The sequence below is a fragment of the Lissotriton helveticus genome, chromosome 3_1, assembly GCF_964261635.1.
Source record: "Lissotriton helveticus chromosome 3_1, aLisHel1.1, whole genome shotgun sequence".
Classification (NCBI taxonomy): Eukaryota; Metazoa; Chordata; class Amphibia; order Caudata; family Salamandridae; genus Lissotriton; species Lissotriton helveticus.
The window spans coordinates 2,089,580,382-2,089,598,956 of record NC_136061.1 but is presented as its reverse complement, the minus strand read 5'-3'; positions in this window follow the sequence as shown (position 1 = coordinate 2,089,598,956).

Below are 18,575 nucleotides of genomic sequence, written 5' to 3'. Positions count from 1 at the left end.
TAGGCGTGGTTAGAAGCACCAGTTGAGTACGATTAGTCAAATGTATATATGTATGTATCTATTTTATCAGTTTTAAACATCATATGGCTTAGAAACCATATCAATGCTTCTGCAGTATTATTTTATACTCCTGCTTTTATTGTATGCACTTTACTTAACCATAAGTATCGCAATAATATCGATTCATTTCTCTTGTACGAGAAAAGAGACTGATCAATAAATACCATCTTTTATTGAACACGCCCGTCTCTTCCTTTTCTCTACAATCTGGTGAAACTAAGAATGCACGTACTGACTGAGTGAAATAAGTTGTCTTTTGTTTTCACACGACTCTAGAGATACACTCTTGATTAGGGGAGAGCAAAGTTGTCATGTTCTATGGTTGTCAGAAACTAAATCCCTTCTTGTCTATCCAGGGAGGTTAAACTCCTCCTTGTCTATTCGAGAAAGTTTCTAGTGAACTCTGAGCTAGCTGGCAAAACCAAAAACTTTAAGTCTAATATCGTCAGTAGAAGACCTAGTTAACCTCTGCCCTAGGTCTATACTATTGAAGATATTATTCCAATGCGCAGAGCCTATTGGGATAATAGGAACTACACTAACTATGTGTTTCATGGTCTTTTTATAGATTTTTGTAACACCTTACTGTTTCCCCCCCTCTTTGTCTTCACAGGAACCCTTCTTTGTCCGATGACGTCTCCCCGGTTCCCTGCCCGGCTGACCTCAGTTGTGTTGCCTTGCCCACCTGGCCCCTTCCCCCGTTCGACCTCTTTTCGTATTTCTCTTCTGTAGGTATGTTTCCTTCATGTTTTCTGTACCTTCTTTGTTTTTTGTCCTTGTCCTCCTCCTTTCCCTTCATCGATTGTTTTCCTTTTTTGCATAATGATGATGATTTTCTTTTTTCAGGTTGTATTTCCTCTTATCTCATATCTGCTAATTTCTTTTCTTCATTTTCTCATCCATTCTTCTATAATGCTTTTTTTTCTTCTACTTCTTACTTCCTAATCTTGGGTCTTTTTCTTACTCATGCGTATATTTTCCTTGCACATTGCTTTCTTCTTGTTCAATTCAATCTCTTTTTTCTTCCTATACTTCTGATCATTTCTTTCTTCTTTCTTGATTTACTCTTCTTTATTTATTGCATTTTGGACCTCTTAGTTCACCAATTTATTGCCATAATGTATAAACTATGTCTTTAAATATAGTCTCCTGGAATGTTAAGGGTATTAATTCCCCAATTAAACGGCAGCGCATTTTATCTCACCTAGCCAAATTAAATATTGACATTGCATTTCTTCAAGAAACTCACCTTTCTGATGTAGAATCTGAGAAACTTAAGAGGGGTTGGGTGGGTGAAGTCTTCTACTCACAAGGTGATGGCAAGCGCAATGGTGTGGCTATTCTATGTCGTAGGTCGCTCCCTCTCATAGTCATTTCCCAAGACTCAGATACTACTGGCAGATGGAATCATGTCAGACTATCGCTTAGAGGTGTTCCAATCTCCCTCCTTAATGTCTATGGTCCCACAAACGGTGAACCCCTTTTTTGGGCTGAGTTTTCTCCCCGCATTACCCAATTCATGGATGATAATTTCATCCTTGCGGGAGATTGTAATCACCCTCTTGACCCCTTTTTGGACAGGAAGTCTGATGCCACTTGTATTCCTACAAAGCCGCATAAACTCTTTTCTCAAGCTATTTCACAACATAAGCTTGTTGATTCTTGGCGTTTATGTAATCCGACTTTGCAGGAGTTTACTTTTTACTCACCCCATCACCGTTCCCAATCGCGACTTGATTATATTTTTGTTTCCCACGCACTTGCTCAAACGCTCAATGCGGCGGAGATTGGTCCAATTTTGCTCTTTGATCATGCCCCTGTAGTAGTTAGTCTTGAGGTTCTCCCCAAAATTGATGGTCCCAAACGGTGGCGTTTTAACAATGCCCTCCTTTTGGATCCCAAGTTTTCCAATTCCTTCTCTACCTTTTTTGATGAATTTTTCCTTTTTAATGATGTCCCTCCCATCTCAAAACATACTCTTTGGGATGCTTTTAAAGCAGCTGCGCGCGACTTCATCATTAATTTTGTCGCTAAGAAACGTAAAACTGCTCGCCAATTCACTAAAACCCTTCTTCATGACATTAAGAGATTGGAACACGCCTATTTCACTTCACACTCCTCTGAATAGTCTGACATCTCTGATGGCTGCTAAGATTAAATTTAATGAAAAATCTACTGAGGATGCCTCTTTATATCTACTTAAATCCAGTGCCAAATTTTATGGTGGTAAGAATAAAGCTGGGAAGATTCTTGCTAATTACTTAAAGGTCAAGCACAATAAAGTGAACATCGAATCGCTTTATGACACTGATGCACGATTACAACATAAGGATGCTGACATTCTTGCTACTTTCTCCCATTTTTATGAGACCTTATATACCTCTGACACCCAATCTTCTCCTCAGTCTCTTGCTCACTTTTTCTCTACCATTCAAACCCCTACATCCTTCCCTCTTGATCTTTCTTCCTTAGAATCTGATGTCTCACAAAAAGAATTGCTTACTGCCCTCCAACGACTTAAGCTCAACAAAGCTCCTGGCCCTGATGGTTTTACTGTTGAGTTTTATCTTCACTTTTCCAAACTACTGATTCCCTTCTTCTCTCTTTTACTGAATTAGGCTCTTCCTCTGGCACTTTTTCAGATGCGCACATTTGTTTAATACCTAAACCCGGGAAAGACGTCCAATATTGCAAAAACTACAGACCTATTTCCTTAGTTAATATAGACTATAAAATCTTTGCCAAATCATTAGCGATTAGATTAGATCATTTGCTTCCTGACCTTCTAGGAGATGAACAATCGGGCTTTGTTAAGGGACGTTACATTACTGACAATACAAGACTTTTATTTAACATCTTAACAAAATCCTCCCATCTCCAACATCCTCTAGCGGCGATAGCCTTAGACGCTGAAAAAGCGTTTGATAGGGTAGAGTGGCTTTACCTCTTTCGTGCTCTTCATTGGTTTGGGTTTGGTCCTAAATTCACTTCCCTAATTTTGTTATTATACTCCCGTCCGCGAGCTGCAGTTTATGCTAATGGCCAAATTTCTCCTTATTTTGACCTTGGGAGAGGTGTTCGTCAAGGATGCCCTCTTTCACCTTTTTTATTTAACCTGGCCCTAGAACCCTTTTTGTCTAGACTACGCCAAAATCCTAATATTCACGGCTTTCAGATTAAAGATCTTTCCATAAAACTCGCTGCTTATGCAGACGACATTTTACTTTTCATCTCGAACCCTGCCGTCTCCGTCCCCGCTTTCTTGACAGAAGTACAGCATTATTCCTCAATCTCTGGTTATAAACTCAACCATGATAAATGCGAAATCTTGCCCTTGACAAAGTTCACCTTTAAGCCTGACTTTAGCGCCTCCAATTTCACCTGGAACTCTTCTCATATTAACTATTTAGGATTGCATATTACCCCCTCCATCCCTGATACTGTTTCCCTATGCCTAACCAAGTGTATCCAGAAATTGTCCGACCTTACCGCTAAGTGGCACCCTCTTTACTTGTCTTGGTGGGGCCGCTTAGACACTATCAAAATGATGCTTTCCCCTATTGTTCTTTATACCCTCTCCAATATTCCTGTTTCTATTCCAGCTAAGTTTAAAAAAAAAAAAAATTCAGTCTTATCTTCCTTTTTTATGGCATAATAATAAACCCAGAATGTCCCTTGCTAGACTCATCCGTCCTGCTCCTGAAGGTGGTGTTAATTTTCCGGATTTCCTGGCATATCATAAGGCTTTCTTGTTGCGTCAATCCTCCTTTTGGTTGCAAGATCCTGAATCTCCTTGCCCTTTGTGGACTAAGATGGAACGCCTTTTTCTCTCCCCTTTCTCTTTTGCTGAGTGTATCTCCTTTTCACGCAAGCCTTCTTCAATTCTCACTCCTATTCATAAATTCACTCTCAAACTCCTCTTATCCTCTCATCCTCCTCCTCCTGTTTGTGTTGCTGATTTCCTTTCCTCCACTATTTGGCACAATAAATACCTTTTAATTCGAGGCAAGCCTATTTTCTGGAAATCTTGGAGAACTAAAGGTTTACTTTGGATCTCGCAGTTATTCTCGCAATCCACTTTCTTGTCTTTCCATACTCTTCGCTCCACTTTCGATTTACCCCTCTCTTCTACTCCCCAGTACCTCCTCCTTAAAGCGTCAGTCATGGAAGCTTATAATAAACTTCCCAAATCTCACCCCTCCTCCATCTCCCCTGATCCTGTTCCTCAACTCCACTCTACTTTACAGACTCTTCCCAAAGCTTCTGTCATCTATAAACACTTTCATGCACACACTCTTCCTAGACCCAAATCCAAGGTGGAAGAGCATTGGGAGAATGATTTGTCCATATCATGGCCAACTTCTTTTTGGGATAAGATTTGGACAAAGATTCGTAAAACTTCAAGAGCTGCATCTTTAACGCAATCTATATTTTTATCTACAATCGTTTGTTACACACTCCATCTACCCTTCACAAACGTTTCCCTACCACACCAGATACATGTTGGTCTTGCTCTTCACCTAATGCTACTTTGTTTCACATGTTGTTTACCTGCAAGGAGGTGCGCGCCTTCTGGTTACAAGTTTGGGCTCAAATTAATGTTATTTTTTCCACTAGTATTCCATTTTCCTATGCCCAGATCTTTTTAGGTAGTCTCTCCCCTTGTTGGGATCAGAATGCTCTTAATGTTGGCATTGTTGATTTATTATTGGCTGTTGCATTTCAACAAATTACTATCAATTGGAAGTCTGCGTCCAATATCACTTTCAAAGCTTGGTGGTACAATGTTTGTCACAACCATAGACTTGATACTGCTTTTGTTTTTCCTGCCCAGTTAGCAGCTAAACATGCTGAGTTATGGCTCCCTATTACGCTGTATTTAGATAATTGCACGACTCGCTCCTTTCGTCCACGACCTGCTCAGCAGGAGGTTCCTAAACCCCCTTGATACCCTTTCTCTTTCCTTATGTTTTGCTAAACTGTTTAAATGCATAGTTCTAATTGCATTTGTTTATATTGTACATTTATTATACCCCTTCTTTTTATTTCTTGTTAACCATGATTAGTTCACTATGTTTCGATTTGCTCATTTCAAATTGCATTGTTTTTCTCATTATCATCATATGTTCCCCCTTCCCTTCCCATCCCCTTATTGTTTTTCCTTCTAATGCCTCGCTATTATTTTGTACTATTATCTTGACTTATTTTTAATAAACTTATTTTTGAACTCAAAAAATGATTGCAATGGAGCAAAAAAGAAAGGACATTATGAGAGATAACAAGATATTTTTCAGTAATATACTTTAATGAGTCACTACTGGTAAGAATTAGCAGCTAAACTGTCTGCCATAGACTGAGTTGGATTACAGCAACACTTAGCGGTTTGCCAATGGCGAGTTGCCCTTAGCTCGCACAATCCCATGGTGGAACAGTAACTGTCTGGATGAAAGAACGCATGTGTCTCTGTCTCATATGGATCATAGCATCCTACTGGTAGCGTTTCTGCAGGAGGATGATGAGAGGGTGTCCTCAGGATTTTTGACACACAGTGTGAAGAATCTCATAGAAATTATTTTAGCCCTGTACGTGTGTATCGATATGAAATAACTCTAGACCTAAGCAACTCTAGACCTCCCTTGTTAAATAAAAAGGTGTAAACAACAGTAGCATTATAGCTCTTTGATTAGTCATCTAGGTACTTGTACTGTTCAGCGAGATTGTGGGCATGAGGTAGCTGAGCTGCACCCTGAGTGGACACCGAGGGTACAGGAGCTGGTGTTTGATCTAGGTTGTCAGGTGGGGCAGCCTCACCTGTGGTTACAGGGGCAGATGAATGTCAAGAGAGATGTCTAAAATCTAACGTGTCCCTTGTGATCGATTTTCCGGGAAGTTGTGCTGTTATCATGTGTTCTTGGGCTTCAAAACTCTCAGAGGCTCAGCAGCAAATGGAGGATCTGTTTTACACTTCTGTTTTTGTTTGACAAGAACCCACTCACCTCCATCAAAGATGATCTCCTGAGTTCACCAATATTAATTATTTGACGTTTTCGAGCAGTGTCAGTGGCATGAACCTCGTCAGTATTCCAAGTGCATTCAGTGGTCCACTTTGGTAGTTTGCTTCTTATAGCTCTCCCAAACAGGAAGGTGGAAGGACTCTAACCAGTGATGGAATGAGGAGTCGAACGATAGGTATTTGGCAAGACATAAGGCCTGACTCAGCTCAATTCCCTCAATCAATGCATGTTGGATCGCTCTCTACAGGGTGCCCATAAATCATTCCACAACACAGTTAGCTTGGCGCTACAAGGGGGTCATTTTTTTATGCTTGACATTGAGTCTAGTTAGAAACTCCTTAAACGCCATACTATTGAACAGTGGATCATTGTCAGGTTTAAGAATGTCTGGGATGCCCAATGTTGCAAAGAAAGTTGTCCAGCCGCTCAATGACCTTGTCATGTGCTGTTGATGATATTTCCTCCACCAGAGGAAAACCGTAATACTCGTCAATGAGTACCATGAGATGATGTCCATTCACTAGGCGCCCAAATAAATCAACAGCCACTCTTTCCCACTCACATACAGGAAGATCAGACACGGTTAGTGGATGCTGTGTCATTTTAGGGGACAGGCAATTACATAAGTGGCACTCCTTAAATTCTATCTCAACTCTCTCGTCCAGGCGCGGGAACCACACTCGATCCTTCCTGGCGCTTTTGGTGGTGAAAATGCCACCATGTCTTCCCTGAGCGAGTTCAATGACTTGCTGTCTGAATTTCTCGGGTATGATGATCCTTGAGCATCTTAACGCAATGCCTTCCTTATTGACAGACAGTTTACCCTGCCACATTTTTGAGCTTCTGAAATTCAACATCGTCACTCAGAGGTCGAACACTTTGTCTCCATGACTGCACTGAAATTATGTCTTTAAGCACAAGCATGTCTTTATTGGCATTTGTAGTGGTAACGATCTGTTCAATGGATTAAGCCACTAGTGTGCTGGTCCTTACAATGAAGTTGATGTACTCTTTGGCTGTTTTCGATGTTAAGTCATGCCAATGTAATGGTACTCATAAGAAGTCATCTGCAGGATTTTGGTTCTTGCCTGGCTTATGCACAATTGTATAGTTATACTCTGGGAGAGGATGTGGCGTAACAGCCAGAGCTGCCAACTTTGGAGCTGGGGATCCAGGTTTGAGTCTCAGCATTGGCTCAACATTCTGTGATTCTGGACAAATCACTTAACCTCGCCATGCCTAGGAACAGCGCCTACAGAGCCTCATGGGTGATGAGCCGCGCTCTACAAATCAGAGTATTATTATCAATTTTATTATTATTGTAAACGCAACCCCCACATCTCAATGCAGGGGCATCTCAGCTTTTGAGTTTCCGAACATGGTGAGCAGTGCTTGGTGGTCTGTAACAATCGTGAAATGATTTCTGTAAAGAAACACATGAAAGTGTTTACAGGCCCACACCACAGCCAGACTCTCCTCTGACTGAGAAGAGGCAAGTTCTGTATCAAACAGACTTGGCTGGCTTGCGCCACAATGTGTCTCTGAGCATTTGGTTGTACATTTTGGTGAGCAAGAATTGCTCCCAGCCCCACCGGGCTCACATCCATAGTAATCTCGGCATTTGATTTAGGATCGAAGTAGACCATTTCAGTTGCATTTTAAATTGGTTGTTTAATGCTTTTGAAACTTTGGTCGCATTCAGAAGACCATCAGAGCCGGGCATTTCATTTAGTCAGGTCTCTCAATGGGACACTCACTGTAGCAAAATCCCAATTACGCCTTGAACAATAGCTGGCCATGCCCAAGAAGGATCATAGAATGGTGACATCTGGTGAGGGTTTGGTGGCTCACAGTGCTTGTACTTTATCTCGGTCAGGAATCATTCCCCCATCAGAGTATACATGCCCAAGGAACTTGAGTTTGGTTTTGTGAAATTCATACTAGTCTACATTTAGAGTGAGACCTGCATTTGTAAGCAGCTGACACACGTGTTTGAGAACTTTATCTTGCTCCTTCTGTGTTGTCCCAAACACCAGTATGTCATCACTGTAATTGAGAGCATGAATAACAGGTTGAATTATTCTACGTATAACATCTTGAAATATTTCTGTTGCAGATTACACTCCAAAACTCAACCTTTTGTATCTGAACAAACCAATATGAGTCGAACACGTAGTAATGTACCTACAGTTTTCTTCCAATTCAAATTGATGGTATCCCTTGATCAGTTAAAGACAGAAGACTTTGGCTCCGTTCAGCTGCATGATCATGTCTTCAGTGTGCGGACCAGGATATCTTTCTCTCTTGATTGCTTTGTTGGCCTGGTGCATTTCCACGTAGATGCACACTGCACCTCAATTACCCTTTTTTGGCTCTACCACTATAGGCGACACCCATGGGGTGGGACCAGTAGAGCGCTCAATGTTGTTGTACTTCAACAGTATTTCTAGCCCTTTTTTTACCGGTTCTTGGAGGTGAAATGCTATTCTGCAGTGCCGCTGTGCAACAGGTCAGATGTCTTTATTGATGTGAAGTTGTACCTTCATTTACTTGAGCTTTCCGCAGCCAGGAAATAATGACAGGAACTGACTCACAATTTCAGATTGAGTACGTAGGTTTTAATTGATAGATATTAGTGGTTGCAAAACGAATTAGATATGCACTGGAAGAAGTACCTTGAAGAATGTTAATTGGGGCTTGCACAGACATTTTTTATGTCGTAAACTCGCTGTGAATGATTCTTGACTCTGCAATGGTTTGGAAGCAGTCCATGTGTACATCTTCATTGAGTCGTGGTGCGGGTAACAAACTGTTAAACTATTTGACTGGCATCATGTTGATCGATGCACCACTCGCTATCAATTATAAAGGTTATGGGGCAATCATTGATCTTTAGTGTAAGCTTGGGGCAATGCCCATATGAATTCTTTTGCTTCATTGACTCTCTTGTTTTTGTCATTCTTTAGTTTTCTTTGGAAGCTACAGGGCCCACGTGTGCATGTCACTTTTTGGTGGATATAATCATCACACATTCACCCTCCTTACTGGTGCTCAATTGTGACGTCAAACAACCTTTGCAGGATGAACTTGATGATGATCGACGTCGTGTAGTTTCCACCTGTCGCAATTTAGGTTGCTTTTTGTATTTGCAGGCTAGGGAGAATGCTTCTGGAACTTACTGGCTTCCAATTTCTCATCTTGCCATAACACAATTGGTTTCTATTTTGCCTTGCAAACCGTAAGTGGTTTTCCTTTCCGCAACCTTTGCACATCTATCCGATGGCTGGACATTTACTTTCATGTGGAAATGAAAATTCACATGTCGACTTACGTACATCTACATTGTGCGTGTGTTTGTTCTTCCTGATTAGTTCTGATTCACCCTCAGCTGTTTCAGCTTCCATGTCAGCAGCTGGCCTATTTTCTCTTTCTTTGGCTTTTGCAGCCATAAGTACTTTTTCTAAACTGAGGGTCTCACTCAATATGCGTCTTCTTAACTAGTCCGAAAGACAGTCAAGAATGACTCTGAGTCACGTGGCTTCTTCATCATTAAATTTACTAAATTTACAATGTTTGATAAGCACATCAATTCTCTCAACAAACTCAGCCATAGTTTCACCAACTTGTTGTCTGGCTTGATTTAAAATGAATTTCATAGATGATGTTTGGCATCGGATTGAACTTGGCTCTTAATGCTTAATTAATTTGATGGTACGAGATTGTCCCAGTCTGTGAGATTTTCTTTATTACTTCTTTTACTCCATCAGCAGCAAGATTCTTTAAATATTTAATGATTTTCTCGTCTTTTACTTCTTCCAGAGCATCTATGAAGTCATCGAAGTTCTTGTGGATCTTCTGGCGCCATTATTCTGGTGGCGGTATTGAATGGTGGCAGAGGTTTAAAAAATGTGGCAACACTATACTTCATGTCATTTGTGGCAGCTACTGGGAGCCTTCCCTATCTTGAAGACTTTTTGAATTGTATTGAAGTCCACCAGCTGCCAAATTCCGCTGTTTTCAGTGGCTTCTCCAGGCACCAACAACCTTTCGAGCACAACCCCAGTAATCGCTCACGAGTCTCATCCACTTTTGAGGTTGTCACGCCAGTGAGTACATTTCACTGCTCATACCTGGTTGTCACTGCCTTTTATATTGTACCTGGTTGTCACTGCCTTTAACGTTCGCTTTGTGTGAATGATGGCTTGATGTTAAGGCGCAGCACAGTATTTCTACTTCAGCCTGGTCGCCAAGTCTTGGTGGGCATTCCCAATGGTGCTTCTCTGCTAGGCCTTCAACGTCTTCACAAGGCCTAATATGGGCTGAAGTGGGGCTTGAACTCCACATACACCAACTGCAGACTCCTTTGCACCTGCTTGGGGTGCACATGGCATGCATGAACATTTTGCTCTATCCTTGCAAACTCTCAGGGAGAGTAGTACTGTTTCTTTGGGGCATGTATTTCCTACTCATCACCAGTTGTCACGTCCTCCCAAGCCTGGGAGCATGCAAAATTAGCACACCATAGACAGGCTCATAACTGACGTCTTTTTTCATTAGTATAAAACATTTAACTGATCTTCACATTATCTCATACATTTTAATAACAACACCATAACAATGCCCAAATAGTTACATAATTCTTTTATTGAGTCTGCCCACAACCCTGGGGTCCTAGCGCTCATAGTTTTAAGACACTACACTGGGTATATCCAATTCAGGGAGCATCCAGAGCAGACTGGATTAGTGGGAAATTTTACATAATTGCTCTGGGTGTATCTGTCCCAGAAATAGCTGGTTATTTTGTATTGTCCCTTCTCTTCAGTTTAGAAACGTTAGCTGATATTTTTGGCAGGAATTGCAGTTTTTGAACATGGAATTTGGCCCTGGCATCCCACTAGTGTCCCCACTTTTCCTAAAAGCAGGCCTTCCTAAGCCATTATTTTGAGTTTTTCTGGACTTCAGAAAAAGCTTGATGGCCTGGCAGAGTATTTTCCAAAATGAAAACTCACTTTGGGTTTTTCTTTTGGAAAAAAAAAACATATTAAGTGTGTTGTGTGGCTCCGTCGTGTTAACGTTACAATGCATTGATGGCACGATGGCGGTTCCTGCCAATGCTAGAGATCTCCACTGAGCCAGTGGGCATCTCAAAATTTGGCAGGCGGGGACTCCGTTGTCCTAACGGAGTAAAATCCTGTACACAAACTTGTAAATCAGAACCTACGTTCTGAGATCGCTTCCAGTGCGGGCCCAGTTTCTAACCAGTATAAGTTATAGAGCTGCTGCATGGCCAAATTCACCTATAGGCTTTGGCACTCGAATCTGCCTTTCCATGGCTTTGTTCTTCGATGGAGGTCTCACGAAAATCTCCCTGTTATTTTACGTAATGTGCTAATCTTTTCCAAATTTCGTGCTACACAAAACAGTTTAAATTCCCCACTGCTGCTGTGCTATGTACTTTTATTCAAATACACTGTTTTTTAATGTCTGTTTCAGTAACTGTTCACTGTGGACATTTCAGCTTCCGTTTAGGAATGCTTGTATCTGGCACATAGCAAGGCTATTGCCCAACTCCATACGAATCTAAACAAGGTATTGCACACACAGACCCATGATGAGATGCACAAGCAAACAGCCTGTCACAAAGGGGCAAACAAGGGAGGGGAGAGATCTTATCTTTGGGACACGCAGGCAAAATCTGTGCTTGTCAGAGCGCCCTCACATGCCATTGGCACAGCTTTTCGTCTCTCTCTGTCGTTCTCTCTTCTCTTTACTCCCCACATCTCTCTCCCTCTCACTCCCCGTCTCAACCCCTCTCACTATCCCTCCTGCTCACCCTCCCCATCAAGCCAGTGGTGTGTTATTACTTGTAACACATTCCTATAGAGTATGTTGAATATCCACAAAAAGTTTTATATAAGTGCATTCTGTTTAAAAAGATACAATCTCAACACAGTTTTTACATTTAGTGAAAACATTGTGAACTCTATATTGTTTTTATGACTTGAAATTACAAGAAACGTATGACTTTAATACTCTATCATTAAAGGTGCATGATGTGGATCGGCCTAAAATCCTTTTTATTGCAGACTGACAAGCGTGTCTCTTCTCTCACAAAAGGTTTTCTGGTTCTGGACCGGCCTGGAAAGGAACATCCCTCCTGCCTGAGATTTTGACAGGACTCTTGACTCGTGGAAGCTAAAAGGTATGCAATACTCAATGAGGAATTTTCGTAAATATTTAGAGAATCTTTGGATTTTACAGTGGAATACCATCATTAGTGGCTGTAGACGGATCAAGGTGTCTCAAGCCATGGGTCAGGACTCTAGTGAGGGTCAGCAAAAGAATGAGGCTTGGTCACCTCGTGGCCGCAGATTAATACATTTTTAGTCATTAACATCTATGTAATATTGAAATCGTAGGCTTCTCAGTCACAAATTGTAGGACTTGGGTTACTAATGGAAAATGTAATCTGACCAGTGGAAGATCTCAGACTCTTTGGTTTACATGGTGCTATGTAATGTTATTTTTGTATTAATTGGAAACTATAGCAGATGTGAGCATAGGCGAGGACAGGGTTATACCTGGAACAGCCCTACTTTCTGCTAAGCTTCTTTCTCATACCGATAAGACATACTTAGGGTTTTAAGACATAACAGGCGTTATAAGGGTCACCTTAGAGAACATATGCCTGGAGATGTGTAAGAGATTCGGTCATTTTTTCACGTTAAAGACATGTGAAGGTCATTTTGTACTCGCCAAAGAACTACAATTGTTTGGTAGATACTAGCGTTAAATTGCTGAGAAGACAAAAGATGCCCAGTCTTCACCCAGCGGTGTGCTGGAGGATTCCGTGGCTGGAAGCCAAGCTCATGCCGCGCTGTTCAGAGGTTTTGCAATTCCATTTCCCAGAAAGGTCCGGCCCAGCTCTAAATTTAGACCTGGAGACAGCGGGACAGAACAGACTGTGAAAGGAGCCCCGTAGAAGAGGGGGGCTGCCAGCACGGCCGGTGCACTCCGCTCCTTTAACTGTAGGGCTTCTTATTCGAGCACACTTCTTTCTCCTGTTCTGGGTGGAAAGGGTGGCCTATTCCTATAAAACAGCGTGAATAAGAGGGTGTTGAATATTGATGGTTTAGAGGGTGACATTCACAAATGATTGCACTACAGGCCTATGGAAAGATTCAATAGAAAGGCAACATGTTAATCATGTTACTTACACTTAAGCTGCCGGCGAGGATTCTCCACTTGCCTTTCATGATTACTCCTGCAGACAATGCACCGTTTGTGATGTGATGTAACTGATCTGTGCCTAGCGCAGCCCCCATCCTCAAAATGAGCACTATGTGAGCCTGCTCACAGCAATCCTGGAGCTGCTTTCACAGCATGAAAGCAGCTCCAGCATTGGTTTGAGTTGCATCCCATCAGCAGGATGGAAGTCCTTTCTTTTCCTGCTCGGGAACAGCAAAGAGAAGTGCCGCACCAGTCATGCTCCCGCTCAGGCTTTTATGGTGAGTTGGATGCCTTTGTGCCCCAACATTTTTAGGTCTCGCATACGCAGCGCACAAGCGCTGCTTTGGAGACCTTTTGGAATCGCCCCAGGCTTTTCATGAAACTCGTGCATGTTTTGCACTGTTTCTTATTAGTCCTCTTGCAAGTCTGGCGTTTAGCTTGCGGGAGCAAGCAGAGGCGCCATCTGTTAGCAATTATCTTGCTCGCTCCCGCAAGGTAAACGCCATACATGGAACTTTGGCCACGCTCCACTGAAACCCCTTTCAGTGGTGCCCTCAGCATCGCTTTTACTTTCGTGGCCCCGGGGCTGCGCTTGTTTTATGTAGGTTTGGGGGGTGGTAGATGCCCTCTCTTAGCAGTGTCAGTGCGTTCTCAGAGGCGACTGCTGCTGAATTTGCTGTGCTCTCCTGAGGAAGGGGGATCTGCTGGAGCGCTCTCTCGCCATGGCGCTTCCTGCACAGCGGTCTTGTTGCTCCTTTCGTTCTACTGTTCTCTTTATTTCTCCAGGGGAGCCAACCGTTGTCCCTTTTCAGGCCCGGATGCTTGAAGACACTGAGCTGCTCCCTCGCTACACTTCCGCAGCTGTGGTGTGCCGGTACTGCAGACTCTCACCTTCGCGTCACCGGATCAGGAGCCCCTGGATCCCATAAACTGACACAAATTGAAAGCAACCAGCTGCAGGCTGAGAGTTAAGGTGGCGCCTGACAGTTCCACTTCAACTCTGCTCTACTGGATGGGGGTGCAATGCACAAGTATGGCCAAGGGCACCACACAGCCCGCTGCCTTCAGTTGAATGGCTGTGGAAGGTACCCCGGGCTTAACACTGCCTGTGACAGCATGACAATTGTATACAGGTTCGGCAACACAGCGAAACCTCCTTCAATGGATCAATGTGTGCACTCCGGTGTCTGCTGCAGCCAGTAACTATAAACTGTACCTATATTACCAATCCCACCTTAAAATCATCTGCAGCCCCAGACCGACCCCATGTCGTATGCAGCACCAATACTCACGTCAAAGTCCCATACTGTTTCAAGACCACCTTAAGCATCGAGGGTCCACCGGCCACCTTAAATAGTCACCTGCAGCATCAAGTCATGCTTAATAAACAAGCATTGGCAAAGCCACTCTATTGTATAATCGTTATACTTTCATTCACTTAGAGCATAACTACAGCACAAACACAAACAGTGCATGCTCACTGTGGATGGTTGAACAATGTAATTGTTCAGGTTAGGGTGTGGAGGTTACATTCTTAGCACCGGAAAGGCCAAAACACAGCACCAGGTACATCACACACAGCCGCACCCTCACCCCACACACTTGCAGCAGCCCACACTATCTTGGTTATATTTAACAAGCATTGGCATAGCCAATAGGTCTCGCCTTTAGGATCTTATAAGTGTTTGGCCATGCAACGGTTGATGTTGTTGCACCAAGGATATTGTGCTGCATAACTAAATACTTACAAGGTCCCAAAAGCGAGACCTATTGGCTATGCCAATGCTTGTTTATTTCAACTAGCTGCCACTGCCTGCTCATAAAGTTTTATGAGGTTCTACTATGCCAGTCTTCAAAGACATGCAAGTTAATTTTGGAAAGTTTTACAATTATGGTTGATATAAATAAAGGAATCTGACAAATGGATCCGAAATGTGTTAATATTTTAAGGATATCAGCAGAATCAATCTTTCTAGAGCTTAGAAAACATATAAGACGTTTTAGTCAGTGGAAAGCCAAGATATTGGACTACAATTTTGATGGGCAATGTTAGTATCAAATATTGGTGAGGAAGTCAAGTTCTGTTTGATTTGTGGTCACTTGAAGGATTATTTAGGGTTTTACTAGCAGTAATAAAATTATATATCATAGAGCTATACTTACCAATAGCCCATATACCTTATTTACCAAGAATAAGTCAGTCGGCAATCGAGAAGGTTCAATTGTTTATTTTGCAAAGTACACTATATAGGGGAGCCTCCCTCTCGTCTTCACCCTCAAAGGTGCGCAGAGGAGACTGCTGGATTACATTCAAAACAGTGCATATATACTTTCAGCATACCTCATGAAAACCCCGTACATGGAAAAGTACCACTTCTCGTGAAGCCAACAGGAAAACCCATATAAGGTACAATTGATTGATTCGAAACTCAGCTCAAACTATTCCGGGGGTAGGTCAGTGAAGGTGCCTCCCTTTTGTTCTGGGGGCACGGGAGTACAGGCATGGCGCCTGCAAGAATGTGCTCATCTTACAAGAAAGACAGATGCGACCTTGAGTTTCCTAAGTTAGAATCAATGGTCTGTTCATTGCCCAGGCCGGCCTCTCAGGCTCTCTTCACAGTAGCAGGTCACATGTTTTCCTAACTAACGAAAGGGATACAAGGACATGAGACCAAAATGGTGTTGGTTCAATCTAGGCCCGATTCTTAATGTATGCATGGTTCAAGTGTATTTACAAGGTTTTCCTAAGGTGGCATGTTAATATATTGGATACATTAGGTCAACATTACATAATATCGATTTTATATTCCTTCAGACCGCCCTTTTGGCATGATGTAGCCAATATATAATATAACAGATTCTCTAATCTAAAAACACACCTTCATCTATTTGCATTAGGTCTGTAACCTCCGTTTGCACTAAATGCTTCTCAATTTTCGCCGGGCGCGAAACTCTCAAGGAGGAAGTAAGCTTAGCAGCGCAATAAGAGCAACATGCTGGCCCACAATGCAGGCACAAGCAACAAGTAAATACCACCCCAAATACTCCAGCAAGGATAATGAAGATCTTCCAACCCCAGGTGGACAAGAGGTTCCAGAACCACCCTGTTAAGGACCAAGTGCCAGTATCAGCATGAACTTCCGCGGCTAGGCGATGTAGTTTCTGAATGGCCAAATGTATAGTTGGAGCAGAATCAGGTATATACACACAGCAGGAGCTGCCGATCACGTGGCATGCTCCTCCTCGATCAGCTAGGATGACATCAAGCACCATCCGATTTTGAAGCGAAACGAGCCTCGTAGCCTGAAGCTCTACCGTCAGGTAAGTCAAAATTCCATCAGTGGTTTGAACTACATTTTCCACCACTCTGGAGAGACGTCTAACATCTCTGCTGGTAAAAATAGGACCCCATATAGGAAAGAGACCTTTTGCTATGTCCACAAACTGCTGTAAGGCGGTGTCAGTCTGATCTGTACTATCAGTATCGATGCTTCTACTGGCTCGGGGGAGATCTGAATTTCGTTTAGTCAACCAATGATTCTTATGATAATTAGAAGGGGCTATATATACTGGAGGATAAAGGAAAGACAGGTAACAATGCCCTGCCCATCCTTGGGGAAGCCAAGTGTAAGCGTTTTTGCCGCACACGAAATACACATTAGGCGGAGTTATCAATGGCGGGGTGCTATTGGCATGTAAAGAGTAGGTGTAGTTACATCTACTATCTCCAACCTTCACATGACCCTTTCCTCTAATACAAAATGAAGCAGTACTATTTAAAATAGGGACTAGCAATGCCTTGTCATCGGTAACATTTCGGTCTTGGAAATACTGGAAATATTGTGTGGAGTTAAAGTATTCAAAATCTAACATTTCTTCCTTCAACCAGGTATCATTTTTATAAGTGGTATACATATTCATACAGGCATCTGGATCTAAAGATTCCTCTCCTTGGTTTCCCAGAGTGTCAAATCCCTGATGTTGTTCTATATATCTTAAAATAGCTTCATAATCTTTTTCATTATATCTTTTGGAGTCGGCTACATAGTGTAAATACATAAGAGATAACAACTGAAACCAGGCCTCACAACTTGCTAAATGTGATAATGGCAGATCAATAAATAAATCATGACGATGCATTGCAGATGGCAAAAGGTTGCATACCCAACAGTTTGTCTTATTTGTGGTACTATGAGCTTGATGCAACATCTCAATAAACACATTTTTATCATAGGTCTCTCGATGTCTTTCCTTATGGGAAGGCAAAGTATAAAAGAAATGTTCAGGCGGAACTGCTGTAGTACCTAACACCTTATGTATAGGGTATTGAAATTCTAGATACATGAATACACTCATTAATATTATCATGATTACTGCAATAATTATTACAAAGGCTATCTTCACTCTGGTAGCCCAACCGGAAAACATGGGGACATTTTCAGGAAAAGGTCAGGGAGCAAGGGGTCGTTCATCTTCAAAGGCGAACCGGGCAAAGGGATACATCCCAGCTAGAAGTCCAAACTAAACTCGGGAAGAGGTGCCAGCCAACTGCCAGAGGCTTTCTTCTCCCTGTGTCCGTCTAGAGCCTCACAGGCAGGCTCCTATTGTTCATCCAAAAGGAACGACTTCACACTTTGATTTCACCGTTGCAATTTAGGCCCTTAATGTAACACAGTCTTTCTTTCTGAACAGAGCAACGTAAAAGTTCAAAGCTTTCAACGGGTTCAGTCCAGTGTCTTGCTCAGTACCCCAGTAAAGAGCTATCTCCAACCCTACAGCTCAAGTCTTTCCCTATCTCCTAAAATCCGAAACTGGGGTACCGTGTTGTTTTCGGGGCCGTAAATTGTATCGAAGATGGCCAGGTTGTTCTTGGTCATGAGACAACACAGCAGCAGGGACATTCGGTGCAACGAGGTTTTCGGATGTCTCTGAGGAATCAGCCTTATCAAGAGATTCAGAGACTGGTGCTGATTCGTCTCCTTGTGGTATCAACAATCCTTCCTCTTGCCCGATTTCAAGGGCATCTGAGAAAGGCACAAAACTCAGCCTCCGCTCTCCCTCTTGCGTTAGAACTTCGTCTTGGTTCTGCTGGTCAAAAGGGAGCAGAAGGGGTAATTTTTTTACATGGGAAACGTGAATACAGTACTTCTACCTGTCCACTTTCACTGCTGTCCGTGTTGCCAAAAGAATCTGGTAGGGACGGCTCCACCTTGGTACCAAACTCTATTTCCGCTGATAATTTCATATGAGGACCCACTGTCTTGGCTCCAA